The sequence below is a fragment of the Pteronotus mesoamericanus genome, unplaced genomic scaffold (genome assembly GCF_021234165.1).
Source record: "Pteronotus mesoamericanus isolate MK-2021 breed Mesoamerican mustached bat unplaced genomic scaffold, CSHL_Meso_final contig_502, whole genome shotgun sequence".
In the NCBI taxonomy this organism is placed as follows: domain Eukaryota; kingdom Metazoa; phylum Chordata; class Mammalia; order Chiroptera; family Mormoopidae; genus Pteronotus; species Pteronotus mesoamericanus.
The window spans coordinates 4,295,073-4,312,450 of NW_026555187.1; positions in this window are offsets into that span (position 1 = coordinate 4,295,073).

Here is a 17,378-nt window from a genome sequence, read left to right on the forward strand (position 1 = left end):
TCCTAGCAAGTTGTTTTGTGAATATCAATGAAATTTATTCTAATGAGGACTGACTGACATTACTTGACTTTAAGGTAATACAAACCCACAGTAATGAACAAAGTATGGCATTGGTGAAATAGTAATCAAATAGATCAATAGATCTCTGACAAAGGAGCAAAGGCAATATGATGAAGAAATGACAAAAATGTCGCTGGAGTAACTGGACATACATGCAGAAAAAAATGAATCTAGGCACAGACCTCACACCTTTCAAAAAAATTAACTCAAAATGGATAATAGTCTTAAATGTTAAATGCAAAACTATAAAACTCCTAGAAGATAACATGAGAAAACCCAGATGACCTTGAGTATGGTGATGCCTTTTTAAATGCAACACCAAAGGCATGATTCATGCTATAAAGAATTGATAGTCTGGACTTCATTAAAATTTGAAAACTCCACTTTGCAAAAGACACTATCAAGAGAATGACAAGACAAGGCACAGTGGACTGGGATCAAATACTGGCAGAAGACACACCTTATAAGGGCTATTACCCAAACTACAAAGAGCTCTTAAAACTCAACAATAAGAAACCAAATCTTTGATTAAAAAATTGATAAAAAATCTTAAGAGACACCTCACCAAAGAATATATACAGATGGCAAATAACATATGAAAAGATGTTCTACATCATTCATGAGTTCTTGTTTTACTGTCGTGACTTATAACTTACATTACATATGCCCTATATATTACAAATTATTAAAATTTTAAAACAAAAGAGAAATTGCAAGACATTTTTAAATATGGCATCAGAATGAAACAAAGTCAGAAATAAATAAAAAGGAACCCTGATTCTGCAAAAAAAAAAAAAAAAAACCCAGCACTATGAAATACACATGTCAGAAGCCTTTTCTAATATAGTGAGGTGCCACTCAGCAGTGGGGACATGTCCTGAAAAATGTGTCATTATGTGATTTTGTTGTGCAAAATCACAGAGTGCCCTTACACAAACCTAGCTGGTACAGCCTCCCACACACCTAAGTATATGGTGCAGTCTATTGCTCCCAGACTACATGCCTGTACGGCATGTTGCTCTACAAACATCACAGGATTAAATGCAAAGCAAGAGAAAACGAGGCAGACAAGAGACCTGATAAGCCCCAGATGTCTAAGGCCGCTGCTGGCATGATACGCATACTGTTGTACAACAAACTTTGTTTGAATAAGTAGAAAGAGCACACTCTAACAACAACGATAAAAAGTGTATTAAATACATAAACCAGTAACACAGCCGTTTATTATCATGTATTATCAAGTACTGTGTCCGGTACTCTCATGTGACTGGCAGGGCGGGGGCGGGGGCAGTGCTTGCGCCAGCATCACCACAAACACCGGCGCAACGCCTGGCACCCCCACCTTGTGACAGCTCTGACATCACTAAGCGAAGGGACGTTTTCAGCTCCATTCCAGTGTTATGGGACCACCGCCGTGTATGTGGTTCATCATTAACTGAAATACTGTTATGCAGTACTGACTATAAATGGAAAAGTCCAAAGACACAAAGACAAAGAGAGAGCACGTTACAGATATGGAAGACGGCGCATGGAAACAAGCATAACTGGTGTTCCTGAAAGGAAGAAACACCCCGAACACAGGGAACAGCAATAACCAAAGACAAAACTGAAAAAACCTCTCCTGACAGGAAGAGCAACCAGAGCTGCCAGATCAAAAGGAGTCACAGTGAATAAAACATGACAGAGAAATACCTTAGTGAAGACGTGTAATTTCAAGAACAAAACAAAGAATCATATATAATCAAGTGCAGGAAAATAAAATAACTGTCCCAGGCCAAATAGTAACCTCACCTCAAAATATACTTCCTAGATTTAAATGCCAAAGGCAATGGAACAATAGCAACAGAGTTTTAAAAGAAAAGAGTCACTACCTGAGAATGTTGTGCTAGTTGTTATGTGAGATGCCAAAAGAAAGCATTCTTACATATAAAAAGACACAAAATATATACCACTCATAAAAATATTTTTGAAGGGAATAAAAACTAGTTAAAAACAAAACAGCTGACAAAAGGAAATAAAGATCTCAACAATGAAGCAGGCATGCTATTAAAAAACTGGTAAATATTGAAATCATGAAGACAAAGATTGAAATGAGACATTGGCTTTCAACGTAGTTGTAAAATGAAAAGAAATGTCAAAAATATCAAAAGATACAATGCATAATGTAAAATAATAATAAATACACAATAATTAACGAGTCTAAATGTTACAGATTAAGTTGACACATAGTCTAGGTAAAAGAATAATTGATGGAATGAAGTAAAATATGCTAATTTATAAATAATATATAAGAAGGCATTAGACCATATTAGATAATATTGATAGTATTAGATATTTAGATATTAGATAGCCCTTAATTGACATTGATAATAAAAGTTAGGGGCAAGTATGTTCTTTTAATTAAAGGTAGTCACTAGACAAGAAAATAAAATAAAATAAGAAAATATTTATTTACCAAAAATAAAACAAAGGATATTTTTAAATGGCCGGTAAAAACAAAGTGACAGAAGTAGAATGAAACTGACTCTGACAGTAATAAATAATAATGTGATAAACTCACCTTTTCTGAAATGAAGACAGGTTGGATTTTTAAAAGAATCCAATTATAAATTACCTCCAAGATAGACATTTAAAATGACACAGAAACTGTAAAACTAAAAAATGAACAAGAATATATCAGGCTAATGTGAACAAAGAGAAAGCAGAGGCCATATGATTAATATTAAAATAGAACTTGAAGCTGTATGAAATAAAAGATAAAAGGGCTCATATTTTATTGATAAAGAGCATAATCCACAATGCAGGTAAAACAGTATAAAACTTCCATGTTTTGAATAACATAGCATCAAAATACATGAAATAAACACTATTTGAAATACAAGGAGAAGTTGGCAGAAATACATTAGAAGTATAAGATGTCTTTACACATATTTTAGGGCCTTGATAGAACAAAAGAGAAAATAGAAAAATCTGAATAATGTAATTAATAAGAGTGATTTAAATCCTTCATTTAACCTGGAATTTTATGGAAAACACACTTCCTTTTCTAGTGTCCATGAAAATGTATAAAATTTGACTATATCATGGGCCCTAAAGAAAACCTCAGAAATTTATTCAAAAGCAAAAATGACCATCCCCATTCTCTGTTCTACACTATGAAAAGACCAGAAAGCCAATGAAGATGCACACATATAATAAATCAACTGGGAATTGTAAAATATTCTCCTTAGTTCCTTCTTATGGAACAAAGGAGGAAATCAATGGTACAATTAGAGGAAACTTGGATAAAAGCGGAGACCGAATATGTTCCCCAATAAAACAATTCAACATTGCAAAAGGGGCAATTCTTCACCAAATTTAATTTATAAATTTAAATATCACTCTAAAATTTATATATAAATGAGTTATCTGATGGCTTTTATTTTTATAATACAAAAGATTTTGAAAAATAGGGATAATGGAGGAGGGACCAGTACTGTAAATTATTAAAATACATTAAAATGCGAAAAACGACATTCAAAGACAGTACTGATACAAGAGAGATTTTTATTTAAAGATCTAAACATATATAAAATTTTACTCTGTTTCCATGAAACTTCCAATCAGCGAGGAGTGAGAACCGTTGTTACTAAACGGTGCTGGCACAACCGCCCGACAGAGACCGCCGGGGGCGGCAGGGCTGGGCGCTACAGAGGCTGAGAGGGAGGGGCCACGGCTGTCGTTGACACCCCGGCTCCTAGGAACAGCGCCCCAGACTCTGCCGTCCTCGTCACACGGCGCTCTCCCTTCACACGGTGCGTCCCCTTCACACGGTGCGTGTCTGTGTCCAGATCGCCCCTTAAAAAAAAAAAAATACATAAACAAACACCAGTCCCATTGGATGAGGACCCACGTAATGACCTCATTTTAATTTGATTACCTCTCTCAAGACCCTGTGTCTAAATAAGGTCACATTCTAAAGTATTAAGTGTTAGAACTTCAACATATGAATTTTGGGAGACACAATTCTACACGTAGCAGTAAAAAAGCTGGATGAGAGCGGCACTTACCTGATGTTTCTCCTCAAGCATGCCCCCGCCCACACGGCACGCGGGCAACAGGGTTCAAGAAGAAAGCAAGTCTTTTTGCGCTGCAAAGTCAGAACTGAGAGGGCTAGAAAAGGAGGGGAGAAATCCCAAAAAAGAGCAAGCCGCAAAATATGCATAAAAACTATTCCCGAAGCCCTGGTGGGTAGCTCAGTTGGTTAGAGTGCCGCCCCAATAGGCCACAGTTATAGGTACAATCCCCAGTCAGGGCACATACAAGAAGAAACCAATGAATGCATGAATAAATGGAACAATAAATCAGTGTTTCTCCCTCTCTCTCTCAAATCAATAAATAAAATTTTTTTAAAAGACTGTATTTATCAAAAGCTATCCTCAAAATTTTAGCTGACGTCTGAACCTCTCATGCATTGACGAGGCCCTAAGAAGTCCAGCAGAAAGCTATATAACTTGTAGGCTGAAGGAGGTAAAAGGATTGTCTTAGCTAGCTCAGCCTGCTATAATGAAAATATCATGTGCTGGGTGGCTTGAGCAACGGAAATGTATTTCTCATGGTCTGATGGCTGGAGTCCAGGACCAAGTGCTGGTAGATTCGGCTCCTGCTGAGGGCCCTCTTCCTGGTTGCCAGACACTTTCTTGCTGTGTCCTCACTTGGTGCAGAGAGGAAGAGCTGTAGTCTCCTCCTCTCCTTATAGGAACACGAATCCCGCTCATCAGGGCTCCACCCTCATGACTTCATTGTTTCCCCAAGGCTCCACCTCCTAATGCCGTCCGCTGAGGATTAGGGCTTTAGTATGTGAATTTGGGGAGGACACAAACATTCGGTCCATAGCAATGACATTTCAGTAGCTACCTCATGCTGAAGTCAGAGTTTGGGCTTCGAAGTCACCAAACTGAGAGGTTTTTGGCAAACCTCAGAAGCTGGTCTACTGAAACCCCATAAGAGCCCTACCTGAGGAGCAGAGATGACATTTGAGTCCCAAACTTGGGGCAAAACTGAAAGAAAGCCATCCTAGAAGCGCCTAAAATCAAGTCCTCACAAGTTGACGTCATCGGTCAGTGACTACTAACTACTTTATAAAACAAAACTTAGCACTATTCGGCGGGGGGAGGGGAGGAATAAACAATCCATAGTTTCTAGAATGTAACATCCATAATGTTCTGTATATAATCAAATATTAGTGGACATTCAAAGATGTAGAAAACGTGAAAAAATAATTAAGAAATAAAATAGTCAATAAAAATACACCTATAGGCAACACAGATATTAAAGAGAGTTCTTAAGTAACTATGAGACTAACAAAATAGAAACACAGGCATAGAAACATGGAGCAGACTGAAAGTGACCAGAGGGGAGAGGGGCGGGGGACAATCGTGGAAAGGAGGGGAACGGACTAGACAAAGAACATGTATAAATGACCCATGGACACGGACAACAGAGTGGGAACTGACTGTGGGAGCGGGGGCTGGGTGGATAGAGGAGGGCAAAGGGGCTAAAATTGAGACAACTGTAATAGAATAACAATAAAAATGATTTTAAAAAAGTAACTATGAGAAAAGGATGAGGCTCAGATGGGATGAATAGAGGCACTTGCTTTGGGTATAAAATTTAAGGAGATACCCAAGTAACTCAGCGACCAAAAGAATATAATGCAGTATCTTAACAAATAACAATTAAGTCAGAAGAAATCCATGATGTACAAAATATCAAAAATTTAAATGAAAGCAGAATCAATAATAATGCCATGCTAAAGCCTTATTGCAACCTAGTGGTGCAGCTGGGGGTGGGGGACTATAAAAGTATTGATTCAGTCTTTATTTTTGTCAGGAAGAAAATGATATAAATATCAGGCAAAATTTTTGCAAACCTGAATAAAACATTTGCCAAGCTCAGCAAAATCCACCCAGGACAAATAGAAAACCTCACTGAGGTATAGCATAATCAAATTGCTGGGGAAAAAAATAAAGATAAAGAAAAAACTTTTAAAGCAACTGAGAAAAAGACACATTGTCAACAGGGAAATAGCAACGAGAATAGCGGCTGACTTCTTATCAGAATAAAACAGAGAACAAAACACAATATGAGAGTAACTTTAAAGTACTGGGAGGATTAAAAAAAACTTCAGATATCCTTTATCTAGTGAAAATATCTTCCAACACCGAAGGTAAAATAAAGACGTTCTCAGGCCCTTGAAAGCAGAAGGAATTCATCTCACACAGGCCGGCACCACAGGAAACGCTCAAGGGGGCTGTTCTGGCTGAAGGGACCGGCTCCCGGGGGGAAACCTGAGTCCGTAGGAAGGAGTGAACAGCGCTGAAAACAGCCAATGGATGGCAAGTTTTTACATCCTTCTTTTCCTTCGTCTTTAAAAGAAAATTGACTGAAGCAAAGTCATAATAATGTACGGCGGGGGTATTCAAATATGTAGAATTAAATATACGAAAACAATAGAACAAAGGACATTGGGGGTAAGTGGAATTATACTTTTTTTGTAAAGTTCTGACATTAAACAAAGGATAATACACTATCAGTTTCAGGCAGACTGTGATTAAGGTAAGAATGCATATTATAACTCTAGACAAAGGACTTTTTAAAAAATACACATCACTAAAAAGTAAATACAGAAGATAAATTAAAAATACTTTATTAGCCCAAAAGGAGGCATAAAAGGAAGAAGAAAGAAAGAACAAAGGAAAAAAAAGAATTTTTAAATAGCAAAAGAAAACCTTCAGCCACCTAAGCACTGGCCCAAGGCAGGCCGGAGCTGGAAGCCTGGTCTTGCCACGTGCCATCCGCTGACCTTGGTAAAGTGTCCGAACCTCCCTGAGAATCTCCCTTATCTGTAAATAATGGTATCTGTAAATAATAGTGCCACAATTTTTGCGTGAATTTTTTTTTTTAATTATGCACATCAACCCCCTAGCACGGTGCCTGGCTTTTCCTAAGCCATCAATCAATAAAAAGTGGCGTCAACACAAAGGGATTGGGTAGAGAGATGGAAGCGTAGGAAAGGCAGGGGTCAAAGTCCTTCCTTTAAGCGCCCTGGGAGCAGCCCCAAGAGGGGGAAGCGCACAGGCCAGGGCTCTGAAGTGCGGGGCAGCCCGCCCTTCTGCAGAAACTTCCCCGCGAAGAAGGCCCCCCCCACCAAAAGCCTTCAGAGGGATTGTGCCCCGATGTTTCTGTCATCTCCCCATTTGCCACGACCTCCAAAGCTGCGAGTGAGAGCCAGAGAAAACAAAGTAAGGGACCTTGGGTTCCCCACATGGAGAGAAAGCTGTGCCTCGTGAAAATGTGCACGCGCCCTCACATCCACAAGCACACTCGAGGTATAGGTCCCACGAATTCCCACGTCACGGGGTCACTTCTGCAGTTCCCAGGCCGCACTGTGGAGACACACCGGAGCACAAGCCAGCTGACACAAATAACACACAGCTTAGCGCCTGCCTCCATCATGCACCTTGTGTTAAGTCCCTCGGAGAGGTTTACGGTGAAGTCCGCCCGTGGTTCCAGGTGCCCAGTCCCTATCTGGGGACTTGTGGGCCGGCCCCGCCCCTCTGTGACTTTATTCAAAGGGCAAACCACACACCGTCCTGCTTTTTTACCCAAGATGAGTCAGTCTTACAACCTTCTGTTCTTCAGAGACAGATATAATCAAATCCACCCTGTGCCACAGAAATACAATGTGAACCATATAGGAAATTACAGTATTTCCAATGGTCACCACACAAAAAGTCAAAACACAGATGAAAAAAGCAGACAAAATTAACTTTTGTAATACATTGTATTTAACCCCATCATCCAAAATACCATCATTTCAACATACAACAAATATTTTTTAAAAAATTATTTATGAGATGTCTACTTTTTGTAGTTTGTGCGAAGTCTTTGAAATCTAGTGTGTATTTTGCATTTCTGCTGCAAATGCAAACTAGCATGTTTCAAGTGTTCAGTAGCTACATGTGAGTAATGGCCGCATGTTGGATAGTACAGATCTGAACCAGGAGGGAGCCCTGGCTGGCGCAGCTCGGTGGATTGAGCGCCGGCCTGTGAACCAAAGCGTTCCCAGTGCAGAGCACATGCCTGGGTTGTGGATTAGGTCCCCCAGCAGGGGGCATGTGAGAGGCACCCACACATGTGGATGTTTCTCTCCCTCTCTTTCTCCCTCCCTTCCCCTCTCTCTAAAAATAAATAAGTAAATCGTCTGAAAAAGGAGTGACTAAATAAATGAGTGTGGGAACGAATGAGCGGGATGAGTGACTGAGAGGGCCGGCCAGCCCCCCAGGCCTGTCACCTGTGCTGCTTGGACATGGCGTCCCAGAGCTACCGGCTTCACAGTGACGACCAGGGTGAAAACACCCTGCCTGACTCGTAACAATTCGCTCCCTTCCAGAGTTCGTCCCCAGGCACCCTCGGGTCCTCGAGTCGGCCTGCGGAGGGGTGGAGTCCGCAGGAATCGCAGGGTCCCCAGCCTGGCCGACAGCCCCCTCCCACCTGCCACCCTCAGCTGTGGGCAAACAAAAAATGCACCAGAGCCGCCGTGAGCAATCTCGTGCTGTGGACGCTCCCTCCGTCCCTCGGGTCTGCGCGGCCCGCCGGAGCCTCTCCCCGGCCCTGACTGCACCCCAGGCGCTGTGCGCATCTCGTTACTTCCCTGGAGACAGGCACCGGCCACGACGGGACTCCCAGGGCGGCCAGCCCCATGGGCGGTCCCTGGAGGACAGGCCTTCCTGGGCTCCTAATCATCCTCAACCCTGCACCACACTCGGGCCTCCGCAGTCGGCCCAGGGCTTGCACCTGCACCTCTAACACGCACACTCCCCTCCCAGGGCCAGGCCAGGGAGCCACGCCTCCGCCCGGAGGCCACTGCCGGGATGGGGGGTCTCGGACCCCAGGCTGGAATCAGGCAGGACGTTTTACCTGGAACACAAGCAGGGAAGGGCCAGCAAGAGAGTGTCCACACACACAGGCCATGAGGCCCAAAAGTTGTGTTTGTAAAGAGCCTGAAGGCAAGGTGGCTGGGCTGTCACAGGCAGCGCGGCAAATGGACCCAGAGGGGCGGAGAGACAGGGGCAGGACCTGGTCAGCCATGGAGGCCTGGGAAGTAAAATTAATCCTAGAAATTCTGCAGAAACAGAAAGTACATTCGTGGTCGCCAGGGGCTGGGGGAGGGGGAACAGGAAGTGACTATCTAAGGGTGTGAGGTTTCCTTTTGGGGTGATGAAAATGTTCCGTAATTTGATAGTGGTCACAGGCGCACAACGTGGTGAGTACGCTAAATGCCACTTGGTTGTACACCGTAATAATGGTCGAGATGATAGATCTGACGCGATGTATGTTTTACCACAATAAGGAGAAAGGGCACTAAAACCCCAGCTCTCGGTTTCTAGTTAGGTCCAGCTCCCCTGCCCACCTGCCAGGCCCTCGCAGCCCAGTGCAGGCTCCTCTCCACGGGGAGAGGACGCCTTTGGGAGACAGCCCAACACGGGCACACCCCGAACGCCCCGCCATGCCCTCCGAGGGGCGCGTCCCACTGACAGCGGGGCTGCTGGGCCAGAGAAACCCAGAATCGAATGGCTAACTGTCAAGTCTGGAAAATTCAATGCCCACCATCCCTGACAGGAGAAAAAGAAGCTTTTGGTTCAGGGGATGCGTGTGATGCTGAGGGCCGCGTCTTAGGGAACTATCTCCACCCTCGGCTCATTAGGAAACTTTAATCTTTGAAATTTGTAAACCCTTCCTGACATTATTTATATGTTCAGCTCCTGCAACACCTCTTGGGAATAAGGAGTTGCATAAATTTATACTATTCACTGGGCAAAGCGGAATTCCCCTTAGTTCTCCTAAAATGATCTCCTGTCAGATTTTATGGGGATGGAGGAGAAGGAGGAATTTAGGTCTGAGGTGTCAGGATTTCCGCTGACACGCTCTCTTTCATGATCAGCTAGCTTTTCGTCTCTTCCTCCGTCAGCCTTGATCTTTCCAGGCTTAAGAACCTCATTGTTTCCTGTCCTTCTTGATCATTTTGGTTGCCTTCCCTACAGCTTTTATCTAGTTGTCCTCTGTCTCTCTGGAAGGGGAGTAATTAGCCTCTCCCCAGATACTAGAAGGAGCTAGCAGAAGCAGCACCTACCATTTCTGGATCTACTGTGTGCTCGGCCCACCCGTCAGATGCATCAGTGAATTTAATACCTGCGTCCTCTTCCCAGGGTTACAGGCCCGCACACGACCCAGCTCCACCTTCCTCTCCGACCTCATCTCACATCTGCCTGCTCTACACCCCAAGCTCCAGGCGCCCTGGCTTGTTTCACGTGCATCAAGATTCTTTGAACCTCACAGCCCTTGCAGATGCTCCTCATTTAACAGAAGAGAAATGGTACCTGGGGTGGAGAACGCACTCCACACAGAGACGTTAAGCGATGACTCACAGCTTAGTCACATTCTAGGCACTTGGAATTCAGAGATGAACAAAATACAGTCTCTGCTCTCCAGGAATTCTCAATCTCGTAAGACAGCCAGAAAAGTAAAGCAATGAGTAACAGCTACAGACTACAGCTGCGCTCACGCCATGATGGGAGCTCAGCAGAGTTGGGGGGTGCAGGGGCGGGCCAGGTGACCCAGGCAAGGCGCATCAAGAGAGGCTTCCTGGAGGAGGTGACATTTGACATGCATGTGGAAGAATGAGTAGGAGTTGTCCTGTGGGAGGAGGGGAAACTCTTTCCAGGCTTTGGAGTTTCCAAAGCACAAACCATACAAACAGAGGCATAGAGGAGAGAGAGAGATCTGTGGGTGACCAGAACCCAGAGGACATGGCAGAAGATGAGCCTAGGAGGCCAGTTATGAAGGAACTCAAGCAGCCAAGTCCTTTCAGAACCTCCTCGCAGCCCAGCACCCAAACAAGTACTTACCAGGACATGGAGCAACCTGCTCTCTAAGAGTGAAGCTGCTGCTATTAATACAGTAGACTTATTACAGGACTAATAAGTCATCTTCCTCCTGTGGAGCAAAGACACCTTTGTCACCCAGGTCCTGATGGCAGCCAACACTTAAAACCCCTTCATCAGAGACCAACACCGTGCCAGGCATGAACCAGGCTGTCGGGGAGGCAGATCAGATTTCACACATAGACACTCACATTCTCATTTATCCAGGCCCCTACATGGCAACGTCGCATCTTGCCATCTTTGCTGATGACCCCCTCAAAGACAGGGACTGTCTCGTTCATCTCTCTCTCCCCACAACATCAAACGCCATGCCAGGCACAGGATAAAAACGTGATTTTAAAATGTGATACAAATCCATCCCAGACGCTGAAAGGGCCTGCTCCTTTCTGGCTGGGGAAACGTTGCTGGAATACAGGCCTTCTCCCCATTGTCCCCGTTTCTGCAGACCCCAGTCAGCACTTAGCTGTAGCTCTGTTAGGGGACGAGACTCCCAAAGGCTGTTATCACTAGTGACAGGTAGATTGCTTTACGGCACAGCCTCACACACCCCCACCCCCAAGCAGCTGTGAGACCCTGGGCTTGGCCGCCCCGGCTCAGACCGGGCGCATCCAGCCCACTATCCTTCCCTGCAATGGCCTCAAGAGCGGGTGTCACCGATAGAGGCACACGGGACAATTCAGAGTGCTCTTCTCATGACCTGCTCTCTGCCTGCGATGCCACCAGCAGCCCCACACCGCTCAGACGGAGGACCAGCGCCCCTGCCGATGCCCCGTCTGGCTGTCCCCGTGCTGGGACAGGAATCCACAGGCCTATTCCCCCTGCTCCTGCCCTCCGGATGACACGTGCTCTGGGAATCATCAGCAGGAATCACAAAATCACTCTCAAAGGTGGAAAAGGGTTGGACTGGGCCCCTCCGACACTCCTACCAGCCAGGCTCTCCCCCACCGTCCCTGCTGCCTGGACCCGATTGTTAGTTGACCAGACATGTCTCATCATAGCTGAACCCCAAATTCAGATGCGGCTGGAGTAAGTTTCCCCAAGAAGCGTCTAGTCCCCATGCAAATCAGCAGATGCAAGTTTCATTTTCAGCGTCGTCCCTGACTCCGCATAGCAGAATAAACTCAACCTCCCAGCAGGCCACCCTGGACCTGGCCCACATTCTGCTTAGCAGGCTCCTCCGTACATAACCCACGTGTTTTCCACGGCAAAAGGAGCCTGGCCCCTTACAAAGCCCGTGAGTGAAGGCAGCTCACCAGACGCAGCTCGAGGAGCCATTTGGAATCATCGGGGACAGAGCAGCAGCGACCCTTGCTGAGAGCGGAGGAAGGCGATTTAATGATGTCCAAGAAGTGGACGACTGGTAGTAGGTTAGTGTAAATAAATACTTCTTTCCTTAGCCCTAACACCGCCAGTTCCATCCCAAACCCCAGCTCCACGCTGGCGTGTCAGACCTGTGAGCTTTCACCTCCGGTGGCTGACACCAGACAGCAAGACCAGAGCCCCGGGGAGGCTCCTCCCTGCCTTGGATGGACCACCGACGGTGACCTCACGCAGGCATTGACCGATCCCCTTCGCAGATTCTAGACTGTTTACACATATTGCCGGAGGCTTGCAGGTTTCGTAAACACCACCAAACCCTGAGGGACGTATGATCGTTATTTGTCCTGCCAATCTAAGGCAGTGCGTCTCAAAGTAGGATCTACAGACAGCCTGCAGCACCTCACCTAGGGTGCTTGTTAAAAAGGAGGATTTCTGGGTTCCACGGAGACCGCCTGTTTCAGCGTTTCTTGTGTTGTGGCCAGGAAGCCACGTTTTCAAAAAGCTCCCTACATGGGTCTGTGTTGCTCCATACTTTTGGTAGTTTTTTATTTATTTATACTCTCCTTCTTAGAAGACGGCAATGGTGGCAGTGGTGGTGCCAATGACGATGACAGAATAAGATTGCTTCCCATCTCTTTGGGGCTTTACCATTTAACAAGCTCTTTCAGGTCTGTAATCTCACTTAATTCTCACTGTGACTTGCTTGTCCCAACCCCGTTTCCAGAGAGGAAGGAGCTGATATTGACAGAGAGGTTAAAAGGCTCCCCAAGCTCAACAAAGCATTCACTCTGAGTCATTCTCCGAAGAGGGCACGTTTTCCAAGGAGGTGTCATTTTCCGTGAGCCAGTTTGCTCGGAGCCTGTCCCACCTCCCCAGACATCACAACCCAGGAGCTGATGGGCCAGTCCTGACCGGGTCACAGCTTAAGGCCAGAGAGTTATTCAACACGTGACCCTGGGTCATATTCTATGCAGCCGGAAGTCTCCAGCCACTGAAGCCAATTGTACTTCCTCCTCGCCTCACGCCCTCACCAGAAGTACTGTAGGGCCGTCAGAACACTTGGCCTGAGCTGTCACCGTACCTCTGCCAACCAAAGAGGTGTCCCTGGACAAGCCACCTGACAGAGATTTCATCTCCCATACAATGACAGACTGTAACAAGATTACCCAGAAGTCATAGTTGTGAGTGTGTTTTGCAGTTGTGAAGTATGTAAATGCGAGCTACTATTCCTCTTTGTATCATTACCACCTTTTGGGGTTTCAAGCTCAGGGCCCCTGCCATCTCCTCCCCACCGGCCTCCCTGGCTCCCCACCGGCCACCGCCTGGCTGCCCTGGCTGGGAGCCGCAGCCCCACGCCTCAGCCAAGAGTGGCGAGGAGCAATTCAAGGGCTGTTTTTCCCCATACTTTGTAGCAGTTCAGAAAGGAGAAACACAGCCATAAATTGTATACAGAAAGGACGATGTGTCACCAAAGGGGCCATTACCTCTTCAGAAGTCAAGCAACATAGATTAGAATGGAAATTATTTGGGATCTTCATCAGTCGGCTGAAATTGTTCAAGGCTCAGCAACTCACCGAGGTTGGCTGCCAGGTCACTGATTTTAGCAGTGCACATGTGAGTATGTGAGTGTGTGAGCGCGTGTAGGTGTGTATGCGTGTGCTCCCTATTTGGTTGAGGCGCAAAAGAAAGAAGAAAAAGCAGGCCACTTCAAATTCTCCACAAGCTGAGATTGTCCCAAAAATCCGGGCTCCATCTGTGGGCTCTCAGTCTAATTCAGTCTAGCAAAGTCCTCCCCAGGGCCACGAGGACAGCACAGGACAGAAGACCATGGGGAGAGAGAAGGCTGTGTGTGAGACTTCCGGGAATCATGCCCCAGGACATGGAAAATGCTGTAGCCAAGGACAGGGCCGCCTAGAGGCCTAGGGGTATCTCTAGGGACAAGCCCTCAGACCCAGGCACTCGCCGCTGTTTCTAGGGGAGCCTTCACCCCACCTGACCTGGGATCCAGTTGTCTAGTCTCATCTGCTAGGCCCCTGGGCCAGGGTAGGGTTCTAATAGTAAACACAGAATAAATACAAACATTTATCAAGAGCTTACAGTGTGCTAGGCTCTGTGGTATGTGTTATTCATGCATTATTTCATTTGATCCTACAAAAACCTTATGAACTAAGCTCTATTATTATCCCTATTAATAGATGGGCAAACTGAAGTTCATGGTAATTAAGAGACTGATGTAAGATGATAGATTCTGTCACAGGGCGGCTGGGAGTTAGTCCTGAGCCTTGCTCTAGAACCAGGCACATAATTGGATCCTGGCAGGTCAGCCCATTACCCGGGGCCTGGCCCACGGACAGTGTAGACCTATGGGAGAGAAGTTAAGACTCAAGTCCTGGGGCTGGACTGTCCGGTTCAACACCTAGCTCTGATATTCACTAACTAGTCACTTTCATTTCTCCGTCGTTCAGCTTTCCCATGTATAAAAAGGGTACAATCCACTTCATAGACCTTAGTGAAGATTTGAATGAAGCAGTGTATGTAAAGTCATGTGAGTACCTGCCACATGTAAGTGTTCAATAAGCGAGTGTTTGAAACAGAGGGACTTTAAGGAGGCTACGAAGCCAAATAGGGGAAATGAGACAACCCAGAGATTAGTGACCACAAGAAGCTGCTAACAGCCTGGGCTGATGTGACAAAGGAGAGGACTGGGCTAAAGGAGCCAGGGACCTGCCTGAATGGCTGCAGACCTGCTCAGTGAGGACTGAAAGCTGAGAGGAGAGGCAGCCAGTGTCAGCAGCTCTGCCCAGGGCAGAGAGGGAGGATACCCTGGCCTCTCCCTCCCGGTCCCTCTCCTGCTGGCGCCTCCCGTGAGCTGAGACCTGCCTCACCCCTGCTGGCCCAGAGCAGGGGACACCCAGCCTGCGGGGTCAGCTTCTGCCAAAGAGGGCGAGCGGGCCGGGGCAGCGCGGTGTCAGAGGGCAGCAGGCTGCAGAGGGAGGCCTCCCCGTGGTTCAACGGACAAAATCCACGCTGCCCAGCATGGCCCCTCAGCCTGGCCTGGCCTGACCGCTCTTGGGGGCTTCCTCAGCCCCCATTTCTGCCTGTCTCAGGGGTTCCGCTCAGGCCGCCAGCAGTGCCTCCGCTCCCACTGCTCGACCCTGCGCGTTCTGTTTTTTTTAAGATTTTATTTATTTATTTTTAGAGAGGGGGGAAGGAAGGAAGAAAGAGAGGGAGAGAAACATCGATGTGCGAGAGAAACATCGATCAGCTGCCTCTCATAGGGGCCCCGACCGGAATCGAACCTGAGACCTTTCGGTTTGAGGGAACGATGCTCGACCCACTGAGCCACACTGGCCAGGGCCCTACTCATTCTTCACATCTCAGCCCAAATGTCACATCCTCAGAGCCTTGCCGCCCCGCATTCTAGAGTCGGTTCCCCCTACTGGTTTTCATTCCAGCACCCGCTTTCTTTCTAGTACTTTTACTGTCTGCTTTGCCCAGGCACCCAGCACAGGGCCCGGGAGACAGTAGACGCTCGATGCCTGACTGTTGAGTGAGTAGATGAGGACAGGCCCAGCCCTCACCTGCAGCCAGACCAGCGCTCTGAGACCAGCCACTGGCCCGTGTTCCCAAAGGTACCAGGCCCCTGGTCACCTCACCACTTCTTCCAAATGGCCCAGCCGCACAGCCCTACCTTCAGTTGCTCAACAAATGCCTCCCCTGCAGCCTCAAGAAAGCTGGCAACGGGCCAAGAGAAGGACCACTCCTCTGACCCCTCCCTTTTGGTTACTTTGCCCTGTATTCCCCTCTGTTCCCCTCCCCCAGCCAACTTCCCGAAGGAAAACCCTTGAATCTGTCACTTCATGGACACCCCTTCCCTCCTTCTGTATGTATTAACACCCTTGTATGGGATATGCTTGGGTCAGCTTGAGGTCAGGAGAATTCCAGTGAAGAAGATCCTGGGGTGATTTCAAAGCTTTTGGGGCTCCTGGAGGCACAGGCTGGTGCCCCCGAAGTGCCCAGGGTCTGCTTTCCCGTGGAGAGAGGAGAAAGAGAGAACGGGAAGCCAGGGCGGCCGGCTCCGAGAGGAGGAGGCTGCAGGCTGGGAGACTCCGAACCGCGGTAAGTAGGCCAGCAGGGTCTGGGCTGAGATTGTGTGATTAGTGCCACTAATCATTTCTCCAGCTCAAAATAGGTTCTCTCCTCTGGGACCAGCCTCCCTGGGTCAGCCACGGACGCTGCTGCGGGGCTTCCAGGCAGAAAGCGACTCATGGGTGGGGATCAGGGCCGCGGCGTGCACCCAGGGACCTGTGCTCCCAGAGGCCACCCCATCTGTGCTCAGGGTGTGGGACACCCCACGGCAGAGTCAGTCCAGGCCCCTGCCAGACAGCAGGGCCCAGCGGCCTGAGAGGTAATTGGGTACTCGGCAGGGCCTGGAGCCCACCCCGGGGGACAGTGATGCTGGAGGACCTGTCTGCCGGGTGTCGCCCTCACTCTCAGGGTGCCGTGGCCCCCGAGGGCTCTTGAGGAGCTGTCTTGCACCTGTCCCCAGCACAGCACCCGTAGCGATTAAAACCCCGTGACCCCTCCGCTCAGACTCCTGTCATCTCTCTGCTGCAGGACGAGACAGTCCCTTTCACTTCTCCTGTAAAGAGACTCTTGTTCAACATGGTTGTTGGGAAGGGGGGTCGGGGGCAGGCTGTGGGGGCAGAGACCCAGAAGTACAGCCGCTGCTGTGATGGCCTGTGCGGGGACAGGGCCAACGTGGGGACGTGTCTGCCTCGGAGGCTGGCGTAGGTTCTCTGCTGAAGGTCGTGAGGAGAAGACACGCTTCAATGTCTTGGCTCGACAAGACCACACCAAAGACGACAAGTCAGCCAGCCTGAGCAGGGAGGGCACAGCTTAGAAGGCGGCGGCGGCGGCCGCATCTGCGGTGGCCTCGGGCGCAGCCGTCCTCTCTCTGTGGCCCTCACCAGGCTGGCGTTAATCGGCAGCTGTGGGAATGCAGCTGAGATG